Source organism: Miscanthus floridulus, chromosome 9 (assembly GCF_019320115.1).
Source record: "Miscanthus floridulus cultivar M001 chromosome 9, ASM1932011v1, whole genome shotgun sequence".
NCBI classification, from domain to species: domain Eukaryota; kingdom Viridiplantae; phylum Streptophyta; class Magnoliopsida; order Poales; family Poaceae; genus Miscanthus; species Miscanthus floridulus.
The window spans coordinates 13,289,160-13,301,344 of NC_089588.1; positions in this window are offsets into that span (position 1 = coordinate 13,289,160).

Genomic DNA, 12,185 nt, shown 5'->3' on the forward strand with positions numbered 1-12,185 from the left:
GGATGTGCTTGTGATGTATTATGGATTATGTATGCGTTTTGTGTGATGCTAAATGCCTGTGTGCTGTCTCATGTATTATATATGAGTTTTGCGTGTTTGCTTTCGAAGGAAAGCAACAAACAAAAAAAAATTGCAAATTTCCCAGCTTTGCCGAGTGCCAACACTCGGCAAAGAAGTCTTTGCCGAGTGCCAGGGGTGTGGCACTCGGCAAAGCTGGGAAAAAATGCTGCAAAAACAGCCACTTCCCCAGTTTTGCCGAGTGCCACAGCCTGGCACTCGGCAAAGAGGTCAATTTTGCTGAGTGCCAGATGGTACCACTCGGCAAAGACTATTTTTAAAAAGATTTTTTTTTAAAAAAAATTGTTTCTTTGCCGAGTGCTCAGCCCTGGCTCTCGGCAAACATTCAAATTTTGCCGAGTGCCAGTCCCTAGGCACTCGGCAAAGCCGGCGTCAAATGTTGACGGCAGTTATTTTTTTGCCGAGTGCGGGCTTGGCACTCGGCAAAGACTTTGCCGAGTGTCGATTTTTGGCACTCGGCAAAGAAATTTTTGCCGACAAAATCTTTGCCGAGAGACCTTTGCCGAGTGCGGCACTCGGCAAAGCCTTTGCCGAGTGCTTGGCTGGCTTTGCCGAGTGCCCCCAGCACTCGACAGAGAGGGCGTCTGCAGTTGTGATAGATCTCCAGGTGAAAAACTTGCCTCGGATTTTGAGGTGGGCGGCGTCGGCATCTTTCGTCGTTTTCCTTCTTGGAGTGGGTCTATGTAATCCCAACATCTGGGCGGTCGAGCTTCAAATTTGTGCAAGGCATGTATTACGTGTTGCCTTCACTAGGGCAAGGCAGTCAGTTGTGGAAGGCCTTGATGTTGGAATGCTATGAGCCTATGACAAGTTTGGGTAACGAAGTTAGATTAGGATAGGAAATTGAGTCTCGTTTCTTTTTATGCCTTAACTTTGTGTCACCGTGTGGTGAACCGTGGTTTAAGCACCATTAGTCTGTGTTAAACAGCTATATATACTCATTCTTGTGTGAATGTTGCAGGCCGGAATGTTAAATTCTTCTGTTTTTTTTTAAAAAAAGGGGGAAAAATATTGGCTCTGGTGCGCACAAAGGTTGAAGGTTACAGCCTTATTAAACCAGACCTGCTTCTCACGTCGACTTGGATGGTGGTAGAATCGCCAGTCAGTGGAACCGATCATCAATTGGGCAGCATCGATCTGATCCTTCCCTTGACTGTTGGTTTAGGTATTTCCAGCTGGTCTCTGCATTGCTTTGGAATTTTCTTCATGGTCACAAAAGCGAGCAGGTCCCAAAGGTTATTCCTTACTTGTTGCATGTGGTAACGTACCTCGTAGTACATGGTAGTAGTAAGAAAAGAAACTATATAAATAATCTCTCCGTTCTAAATTATAAAATGTTTTAGCTTTTCTAGATACATTATTTTTACTATGTATTTAGACGTAGTATATATCTAAGTGCATACCAAAAAATATGTATTCAGAAAAAACAAAATGTCTTATAATTTAGAAAAAAGAGAGTACTATATATATATATATATTTATATATAGGGAGGGTATATTCAGTAGCCAGCTACAAAATAAGTTATTTTGTAGCCACCTCTATTTACGATAAATTTATATACTAATTTATGATAATGTCAATACATATTTACGATAATTAGGTTACTATAACACATGGGGATATTTACCGTAACGTTATAGTAAACCACTTAGTAATGAGTTACTATAATCTCGTAAATTGACATAGTAATTATCGTAACTCAAAGTGGCTACAGAATAAGTTATTTTGTAGCCAACTACAGGGTAGTAGTTTTATATATATATATACACACACACACTTCCATTCGCAATGCAAGGGGCCGGCCCGTCTGTTAGCTTGCATGGTAGCTTATATGCATGCAAGGCGCCGGCCCGTCCGCGCCACGCCACTACCAGGGGCAACCAAATCAGTTAGCACTTTCCTGAATAGCTTAGGACAAGTATATTGGTGTTGTCTAATAGATGGTTTTATGCAGCGCCAGTAATCTTAAGACAGAGTTAATAGCATGTATAATGATTGTCTTTTCAGTTGTTTCATAGCAACTCACAATTCCTAAATTTATGCATAGACTAAAAGGATTATTATGAGTTGCATGGCAACAACAACTGGTACAATGGTGCAATAGCTGTCTTATAGTCCTAAACTTTAGCTTATAAGGTGGTTGCTTCACGAAGCAACAACCTCTTTCTCATCTCTCTCTTTCCTCCACATCATTATAAATTTTACTGATTGAAAAAGATGTCGTTTCAAAAGATGTAGGAGTGTCTCATCAACAGGGCAAAAATGACATAATTATATGATGGAAGATCCATAATTTTGCATTTGAGAAGTTCTCTTGTACTCAACCGCAAGGTTTTAAATCTCCGGCTAAGCCTCTTAGTGATTGAAGTCTGCAAAAGCTACGAGCAGCTATAGCGGGCTATAGCTCCAGCTAATTTGTTTAGCGGTTTTGAAAAAGAGAGACAAAAATCATTGATCCTTTCACATATTCATCAGTCATCGCTCATCAGTTCACAAGAACAGAGCTCCAGGACCATCACAAGACTTTTGGCATAACATATACAATGCTCATCATCAGTTCAAGCACAAATGCAATGACGAAACATTATCAGATCAATCAGCACGGTGGGTGCCAAGCCCAAAGCGCTCAGAACTACGGGTCATCCGCTGACAATTGGATGAGTCCGCTTGACTTTTGCCCAGCAAAGCACTTAGCGGCCGCAAAAGGAGGCTTATTAGCGGCTATAGCGGGCTAAATACAGCTATTAGTGGCAGCTAACTCATAGCGGCAGAAGTGAATTATCCTAGCGGTTTGTCTTCCTAGCAGCTATCTCCAGCTATAGCGGCAGCTATAGCCAGAGATTTAAAACCTTGCTCAACCGGTCTTTGAGCAATACCCAGAAGAAGACCCTATGTTTGTGCTGAGAACAAGAATTCCAGACCCATGAAAATGCCTGATGAACTTGTCTTCTACTAAGGTGTTTGTAAGTTTTTGAAGGAGCAAAAATAGCTGAACCCCAAACATTTTGCCAAACATCAAAAGGTTATGTAAGCGGCACTGAACCTAGCTCCTCCGTCAGCTATTGTAGCTGAATAAAGGACTGGGTAGACATGGGAAGGTGAAAGAGATCAAATAAATCCTGTGAGTCGATCTTTGACTCGTTGAAATGAGATGAATTTATTCTGGCCAAAGGAGTACAGCTCAGGGAAAGCATTCAAATGTATCTGCCCATTCCATATGTCCTGCCAAAAGAGAGTGGAAGCCCCATTGTTTAAACTGACATTTAAATTGACAGTTGACAATCCCTTGAACGTGTATAAGAGTTTATTAAGTGCATCTCTCCAGCAGATGGATCCCTACTTCCAGGCCCGGCCCTAGGGCGGGGCGAGAGGGACAACCGTCCCAGGCCTAGGGAGCCGCATGGGCCCCACCCCAGGTACGCAAACACTAGTAGTATTCGGCGTATGTGAGCCTAGTAACAAACATACGTACGCAGAGTCGTAGACGCAGGCACGCTGCAGCAGCGACTCCTCGGTCCTCATGACGACGCGAGACGCTTTGGGCCTTCGACTGCGAGTCGCGGAGTCGGTGACTGTTCATTCTCTTTCCATTGCATACGACTGCGACTCTGCCGCTCTGCGAGTCGCCAGCGGGCGGCGGGAAGCCAGGCAGGCACGGCCACACGTGAACGAGTGAGACTGAACGTGAATACATGATCCGCATAGGTACGAATCTCTGATTCTCTGTCGTATCTCCTGTACAATACATAATTCCCTACTCCCTCCGTCCCTAAATATCTGTCGTTCTCGCTTTCTGAGAAATGACTCTGATTAAATTTATATAAAAAATATTATTTTTTATGATACATAATTGATATCATTAGATAGATCTTTTAATCTAGTTTTTTAATAAATTTATTTGGAGATACAAATGTTGCACGCATTTTCTACAAATCTAGTCAAACTTGTGGCACGAAAACCGAAAACGACAGATAATAAGGGAGAGAGGGAGTATTCCCTAACCATGTACTGCCGACTGCTAAGGTAAAGGTTAATCATTGATTCAGATTTCACAGACCCGGACGGACATCATTTGGAATTTCATATTTGCAAATTGTTTAATCTTTGACTAATTGTTTCTATAAATTTTAACGGTACCATGTCATCAAGAAAGTATGCTTCTGACAATGACAAAAGGAAGAAGAAAACACGAATAGATGTTTTGATACAATAACATAGAGGGGCTCTTCATAAATTTCTTAACAGATGATTTGAGATATGGAGGAACCAGCTAACGCTAATCGAGAAGATCCAAAGGTTAAATGGATTGGAAACATTAATCACTGAGAAGCGATTGTTGGAGATTGATATTGACACCATCATCGAGGTCTTCGCATCGAGGAATGTTAGAAGAAAATTTTGAGGTAATTCAATATGTATACAAATTATTTCACATGAATATTGCTTTTGCATTCAGTTAACTGCTTATTAGTAACATTTTGTATATTTGTGTATATATACTGGCCATGAATGGTACTAGTATTACCATGTTTATATAAAAAGGCCCAAAATTTTAGTTTCGTTATAGGTCCAAAAAATCTCAGGAGCGGCCCTGCTAAGACTACAAGAACAAAGAGTACTAATTATTACACACCCAAAGTAGTTGATACAACACGCAGACTGTTTACAAACTGCACACCGAACCATCTAACGGGCTGTTCGGATGATGGTTTCTATGGCTGATAAGTCGGTCGATGCTGTTTTGTTGTGAGAGAAAAATATTGTACCATGGCTGATAAGTCGGGCTGATAAGTTCAAGCGAACAGGGCGTAAATTAGGGAGCCAGATTGGGCGACTTTACAGAGCAAAGTTTCCTGCGATCTCCACCCTCCATTCCGTATCCAACGACTCAGCACGCATTCAAAGCAATAGCCTACAACGCTTAGCATTTTTCGTCCACTCCGGCAGTAGTCTGCGGCAGGTCCATGCCGGAGCTCCGGCGGGCTGCCTTCCCTTGCGGCGAGGACGCGCAGCAGGCCCGCCGGCCACTGGAACCCGTAGCCAAGGCCGTAGTCAACGATATGTAGGTGGCGCCCGTCGGTGTCGTGGATGGTCCTATTGGAGAAGACGAGGCCGCGAAGCTCGAAGAGGGAATCGACGGTGCGAGACTCTGAGCTCGTTATGGATCATGGACGGGGTGGGGCGGTGGCGCTTGAGGGTGCCTGCGGGCTGCTGCTGCTATGGCAGGGCGAGCTTCGATGTGCGTGGGCCTCCGGGCTCCGGCCGCGGGGCGCAAGAGCTCTGCAGCACGCGGGCTCCTACGAGTGCGAGCGCTAGCCACCGGCGCGAGCTGTGCGACGCACGGGCTTTTCTAGGAGCGAGCACCGCCGGCCGTGCGGGGACGCTGCCGCCGGGCACGAGCTCCACAGCGGGGGGGGGGGGGGGGGGGGGGGGGGGGCGTACAAATGCATGACGCAGCCGCCGGGCGCAGAGCTCTGCTAGTCTGCCACTGGACAGTGAAGGATGTAATCTTAGCTGTGGTGTTAGTTTGGTCAGTTTGAGTATTTAGTTTCAGGTATTTCAGTTTAGTCTGTTATCATGTCAGCCAACGTCGTGTAATCGTGTCTTGTGCTCGAGTCGAGTCCTATACCTATAGTCTTCAGGGTAGTGGAGTCAAGTGCTCATGTTAGTGGACTCCAACGGCGGCGGCAGGTCCCTTGTTCTTCAGGCGATCGCGCAAGAGGATCTGCGCAAGCAGAAGATGGCCAAGTATATGGTTTCTGGCTTCTGCAAGTTGCCCAGCACGAACCAGTAATTAGATTGTTAGGTGACTGGGAATAATGGATGAGATGACCGCTTGAATGAACACGCTATGTGACTGACGACCTCGGACCCATATATTGACCGATCCATCCTATAACAGTCCTCTAACACACTGGAACTGATCCTGCCATTCTACCTACCATACCATGGCTTCCAATAGAACCACTCACAGGAAGCTGAACATAGGGACATTATTATCCATCGTTGCCACCATGCTGGATCGCCGAGCTGCCATGCTCGTGTTGTTCAGCTGCTTCTTGTTCCTCACCACGCATGCACAGCAGCAGCCCCAGCCAGCCGCCAGTGGCAACAGAAAGAGTCCGAGCTGCATACCGCACGAGACGGACACTCTGCTGGCATTCAAGCAAGGTGTGACTTGGGACCCTGCAGGCCGCCTCAACTCGTGGCAGCGAGACGGTGATCACGGCGAGCAGGACTGCTGCCGGTGGAGAGGATTTGGTCGGCCAGGTAAGTCCTTTGCTTGCTCTGGATCATCTAGAGCATCTTGACCTCAGCGAGAACGAACTATAGGGGCCAACTGGTCATACTCCTAAGTTATTGGGCTCTCTCAAGTATCTCAACCTCTCTGGCATACTACTCTCAAGAGCTTCAACTAAATTTAGCCAACGCATGCATGAATCAAAGTGTATGTGGAAGTTGTTACATAATGTTGCTGGTTTTCTTTTTGGAATGAAATGTGATATCCACACCCTTTGCTGTAAGAGTTGTAATATCACTACCTTATGATGACATGGCCAAATTAAATACTAATAATAATTGGGGCTTGTGCTTATGTTGATCACAGAGTCCCTGTTTTGGTGTCGGATTCTGCCTAATTGCTTACTCGTGTTGTGGTGCCATGTTTCCATGTTCGTTATCCACATCGAGGAAGGCTCACGTCTCCTCCATGACCATTGTTTCCATGCTCGTCGTCAACCGTTAATTGCTGAAGTGAGAAAGAGGTGACTGCACTTATGTTCAGTGTAGAATTAGCACACAACTTACAGACACACATAATATCCACATCCACATTAAATTTCATGGTTGATTGCTCTGATTTTACATTTGGCCGACATCTCTTCCAGATGGACGGCTCTGGTGTGGGCCCACTCTGACTTTGATCCAGCAGTTCAAAATCAATTCCTGTGTGGTGTTGCTTAGGTAGATGGATTGCACTGGTTGTTCTAAAAAAAAAAAATAGATGGATTGCAGTGGCATTCAGAAGTCTCTTTGCTGGCAAAACATTGTTTTAGTTCGGAGATTGTATGATTGAGCAGCTGATCTCCTCTCCTGTGTCCTGCCGGTTTCTTTTTTTTAAAAAAAAAAACAGTTGCATACTCAAAGTACACTATAAGTAACATTCACTTACAAACATTGAACAGGCAAGGGGAGCAAATTTCTCAGAAATTGAAGAGCCCAATATATGAGCACAGTTTCCCTGGTGGCGTACACTGCTACAGCAGGAGTTCCACTGCCTACTTGCCTAGTGACGAACATGCATTGTTCCTTGTAATCTTGACGACGCACTGGAGAGGTGCCTGTAAAATAGGGTGCATAATGGGTTTGAGATGCAGTAGTACTCCAGACACATTTGAGATTACTTATGACTGACGTAAAAATTAAAGTTATAGTCAGCAGCATGATGGTTCATTACCGGAAACAGTAGCTTTGCCGTGTGTCCACGGCACACGGTGAAAGGTCCTAAATGACTAGAGGAGGGTGAATAGCATAATAAAAATTTCTACAACAACACTTAAGACAAGATGGTTAGATAACTAAATGGCGTAATGCAAGTTTTGTGCTAGCACTACAAGAAAGATGCAAGCCACCAAGCCACCTATCCACAAGTCTAGTGAGCTATACTTTTCTAGGCACTCAAAAGTTAAGACTAAAAACTACTACTAGAGAACTAGCAAGAAAGCTAATTACAACTAGCAAGGAAAGCTATCACTACACAAGATGTATATCAAAGTAAATACAATAGAGTGAGAGAGGGTTATACCGCCGTGGCAGGTGATCAACAATAAATACAATGAAATCCTCGGAATAGTAATGACACAAGATTTTTATCTGAGGTTCACTTGCTTGCCGGCAAACTACGTCCTCGTCGTAGCGATTCACCCACTTAGAGGTTCACGAACTAATTGGCATCACACGCCAAACCACAATCGGGTGCCGCACAACCAACACAAGATCGGGATTCACAAGCTACGAGCAATCCACTACAGATGCCTTTTGTGAACTCCCACGGGGAAGGCTCAAGAACCCCTTACAATCACCATAATCGGAGCTGGAGACAAACACCACCCTCTGCTCAACGATCCTCGCTGCTCCAAACCATCTAGGTGTGGCAAACACCAAGAGTAACAAGAGAAATCCACAGCGAAAACCAATCACCAAGTGCCTCTAGATGCAATCACTCAAACAATGCAATTGGAATCACTCAATCTTACTTTGATTTGCACTATCAAGCAAGGAGATGAGTGGGAGGGAGTATGCTTAGCTCAAAGGGATGTTAAGAATGTCAAAATGCCAAGAGAGATACCTCAAAGCCGGCCAACTACTATTTATAGACACCCCATTGAAAATATACCCATTGCCCCTTTAGTGGGCTGACTACGTGTCGACCGGACGCGCTACAGGTTGCACCGGATGCGTCCAGTCACCAGCGTCCAATCACTCTTTGGATGCCACGTGTCCTAGCCGTTTGAATGTTACCGTTGGCGCACAATAGCTCCTTTGCGCATGCTCACTGCACTCGCACCGAACGCGTCCGGTTAACTGACCGGACTCGCAATGCCTCAGCGTCCAGTCCAACTCAGAGAGGTTATAGAAACGATTTTTCCCGACCAGACGAGTTCGGTCAGCTTGACCGGACACGCCACAATGTCCGGTTGCCGCTGCACTGCTCTGCCTGTCGAGGAACTGAGGCAGCGTCGCATCCGGTCGCGCCCTTGGGCCAGTGTCCGGTCGCCGCTGCGCTACTGCCCTTCTCCTAGGGTTTGTCACCGGACGCGTTCGGTCCCACGGGGACCAGCGTCCGGTCACAGCAGTGACCCCTTCTCTTATCTCCAACACTTCACCCTTGCTCCCAAGTGCTAAACACAATGTGTATCACCTTTCGGCATGTGTGCTAGCATATTTTCAAAGCATTTTCAAGGGTGTTAGCACTCACTAGAATCTAAATGAATATGCAATGAGTTAGAACATCTAGTGGCACTTTGATAACCGCATTTCACAATGAATTTCGCCCCTCTTCATAGTACGGCTATCAATTCTAAATACACTCACACCCTCTATGGTGTCTTGAGTGCCAAAAACAAAATGGCCCTATCAAGTATACCTTTGCCTTGAGCCCATTTTGTTTTTCTATTTCTTATTTTCAAGTTGGATCACTTGAACATCATATATTGCCGACCACTCCTTTACTTGGCCAATCACTCCAAAGCACAGCCGACCACATGCCGACCACTCAAGTGTCTTGCCGACCACACTAGTGCCATAGCCGACCACATAAGAGTTTTGGCTGAGCACATTAGTGTCATAGCCAAACACTCAACTTGATCTTGGACCAATCCTTTCTTTGTTACACACACTTAGCACTTAGGTTAGTCCAAATAGGTTTCATCAATTAGCCAAAACCAAACTAGGGCTTTCAATCTCCCCCTTTTTAGTAATTGATGACAACCTTCACAAAGATATGAAATATAATCAATTTGAACTTGAGTTGCTTGTCCAAGCATTTTGTTCATGAATTGCATTTGGACAAGTTACACAAATTTAGTTTGGTAGTTATTAGTTCCCCCTACATATGTGCTAGATGAGTTTGGTACAAAGCATTGCACATATGTATTGATAAGAATTGTGGGAGAGTGAACAACTACCAAATGAATGCTAAGGAGTAAAGAATGGACCTTTGAAGCGTGATACCATCAGAGTGCACAATTTCAACCATCCTTAGCACCATGGATAGCTAGATATCACTTGAAAGCCACTTGAAAAACAATAAACAACTAGATGCCTCATGAGATCAACATTATATGATAGGCTCTAGTGTCATTTAGTGAAACTATCACTTTGTAGCATATCTAGCTATCACTTATGCATGCTAGTATTTCAATCACCATACAAGTTCTATTTCTATCATACACCACACAAGCATGTTCATTGAATTTAGAAACTTGTGTAATGCAATCAATCATATGAATATGCTCATGTAAAGGCAATAATCAAGTTCATGAGCTTGCTCCCCCCTACTTGTGTGCTTAAATTTTAATAGATCCTTCCCTTTTGTCATATCTTTCTTGTAAATAACTTCTCCCCCTATGTTATGCAAGCTTTATAATGGAATCTCTTTTACCATAATGCATTTAATATCTTTGTACCACTTCTCCCCCTTTGTATCTTTTATCTCATTCTATCTTTGTGACTAACTTCTCCCCCTTTGTCATCCATTATCACAAAAGGTACCCAATTTTAGTAGGAAGATTTTAGCCAATTAATAGCTAGAGGGGTGTGAATAAGCCTCTTGGGGTTGAGTCAATAGTTTAATTGGTTTAAACTAGACAACATGTATAAGATATTTAACTCGGTTTAAACCAATAACAAGCTTCTTCACACATCTTTCAATGGTTATCTTGCTATTGTTGAGTTAAATACTTGATACACATTAGCTAGATCAAACACTAGGTTCACAAGCTCATAAACAAGTTATATGCTTCCACTAGATCATAGTAAACATAGAAGCAATAGTGGCACCATATAATCATTAAAAACATTTGTTTTTAGTGAATAAGCCTAATAAGTGCAAAGTATGTCTAGATGCACTAAGCAAGTCCTTAGCAAGGAATGTATGCATGCCAAACAACTTTTACCTTTGCTTTGCTTGGAGGAGAGGCATGTCATATATATGTGGGGGATGGCTAGAGGGGGTGTTATCAACACATATTGGAGAAGTCAAGTATGTTCGATTCATTCCTTATCTTGCAAAACCTCTTCTCATCCAATGGTTTGGTGAATATATTGGCAAGTTGATCATCGGTGCCCACACTCAATTGGAATGTCCCCTTTTAATTGATGATCTCTTATGAAATGGTGGCGGACATCAATATGCTTTGTTCTTGCATGTTGAACTGGATTGTTGGTTAGCTTGATAGCACTCTCATTATCACATAGTAATGGTACTTTCTTGAACTTGATTCCAAAATCATTCAAAGTAGCCTTCATCCAAAGTAGTTGTGCACAACAACTACCCGCGGATATGTATTCGGCTTCGGTGGTTGAAAGTGCAACACTATTTTGCTTCCTTGATGACCATGAAACAAGTGATCTTCCAAGCAGTTGACATGTGCCCGATTTGCTCTTTCTATCCACTTTGCATCCCGCATAGTCAGAGTCCGAATATCCAATTAACTCATAGTTAGACCCTTTGGGATACCACAATTCAACTTCTTGTGTATGCCTCAAATACCTCAATATTCTTTTTGTTGCTTTTAAATGACTTTCTCTTGGTGAGGCTTGGAATCTTGCACACATGCATACACTAAACATGACATCTGGTCTTGATGCGATTACATAGAGTAGGCTTCCAATCATTGACCGATACAATTTTTGATCCACCATGTTACCACTTGAATCCTAGTCCAAATAACCATTTGTTCCCATAGGTGTATGAATTGCCTTGGCTTCCTCCAATCCAAACTTCTTGACCATGTCCTTGATATACTTGCCTTGACTCACAAATATACCATTCTTCATTTGCTTGATTTGAAGTCCAAGGAAGTAACTAAGTTCTCCAATCATAGACATTTCAAACTCATTGGCCATCATATTTCCAAATTCTTCACAAAAATCTTGATTGGTTGATCCAAATATGATATCATCCACATATATTTGCAACACAAACAAGTCTTTGTCTATCTTCTTGGTGAAGAGAGTAGTATCAACCTTGCCCATTTTGAATCCCTTTGAGAGTAGGAAATCCCTCAACCTCTCATAGCATGCCCTAGGTGCTTGTTTCAAACCATACAATGCCTTCTTGAGCTTGTACACATGGTTGGGTTTCTTGTCATCTTCAAATCCGGGAGGTTGCTCAACAAATACTAGCTCATTGATATAGCCATTGAGAAAAGCACTCTTCATGTCCATTTGATAGAGCTTTATGTTGTGAGCACAAGCATAGGCTAATAAGATTCTAATTTCCTCCAATCTTGCAACCGGCGCATATGTTTCTCCAAAGTCAAGACATTCCACTTGTGTATATCCTTGTGCAACTAATCTTGCTTTGTTTCTCACAACTATTCCA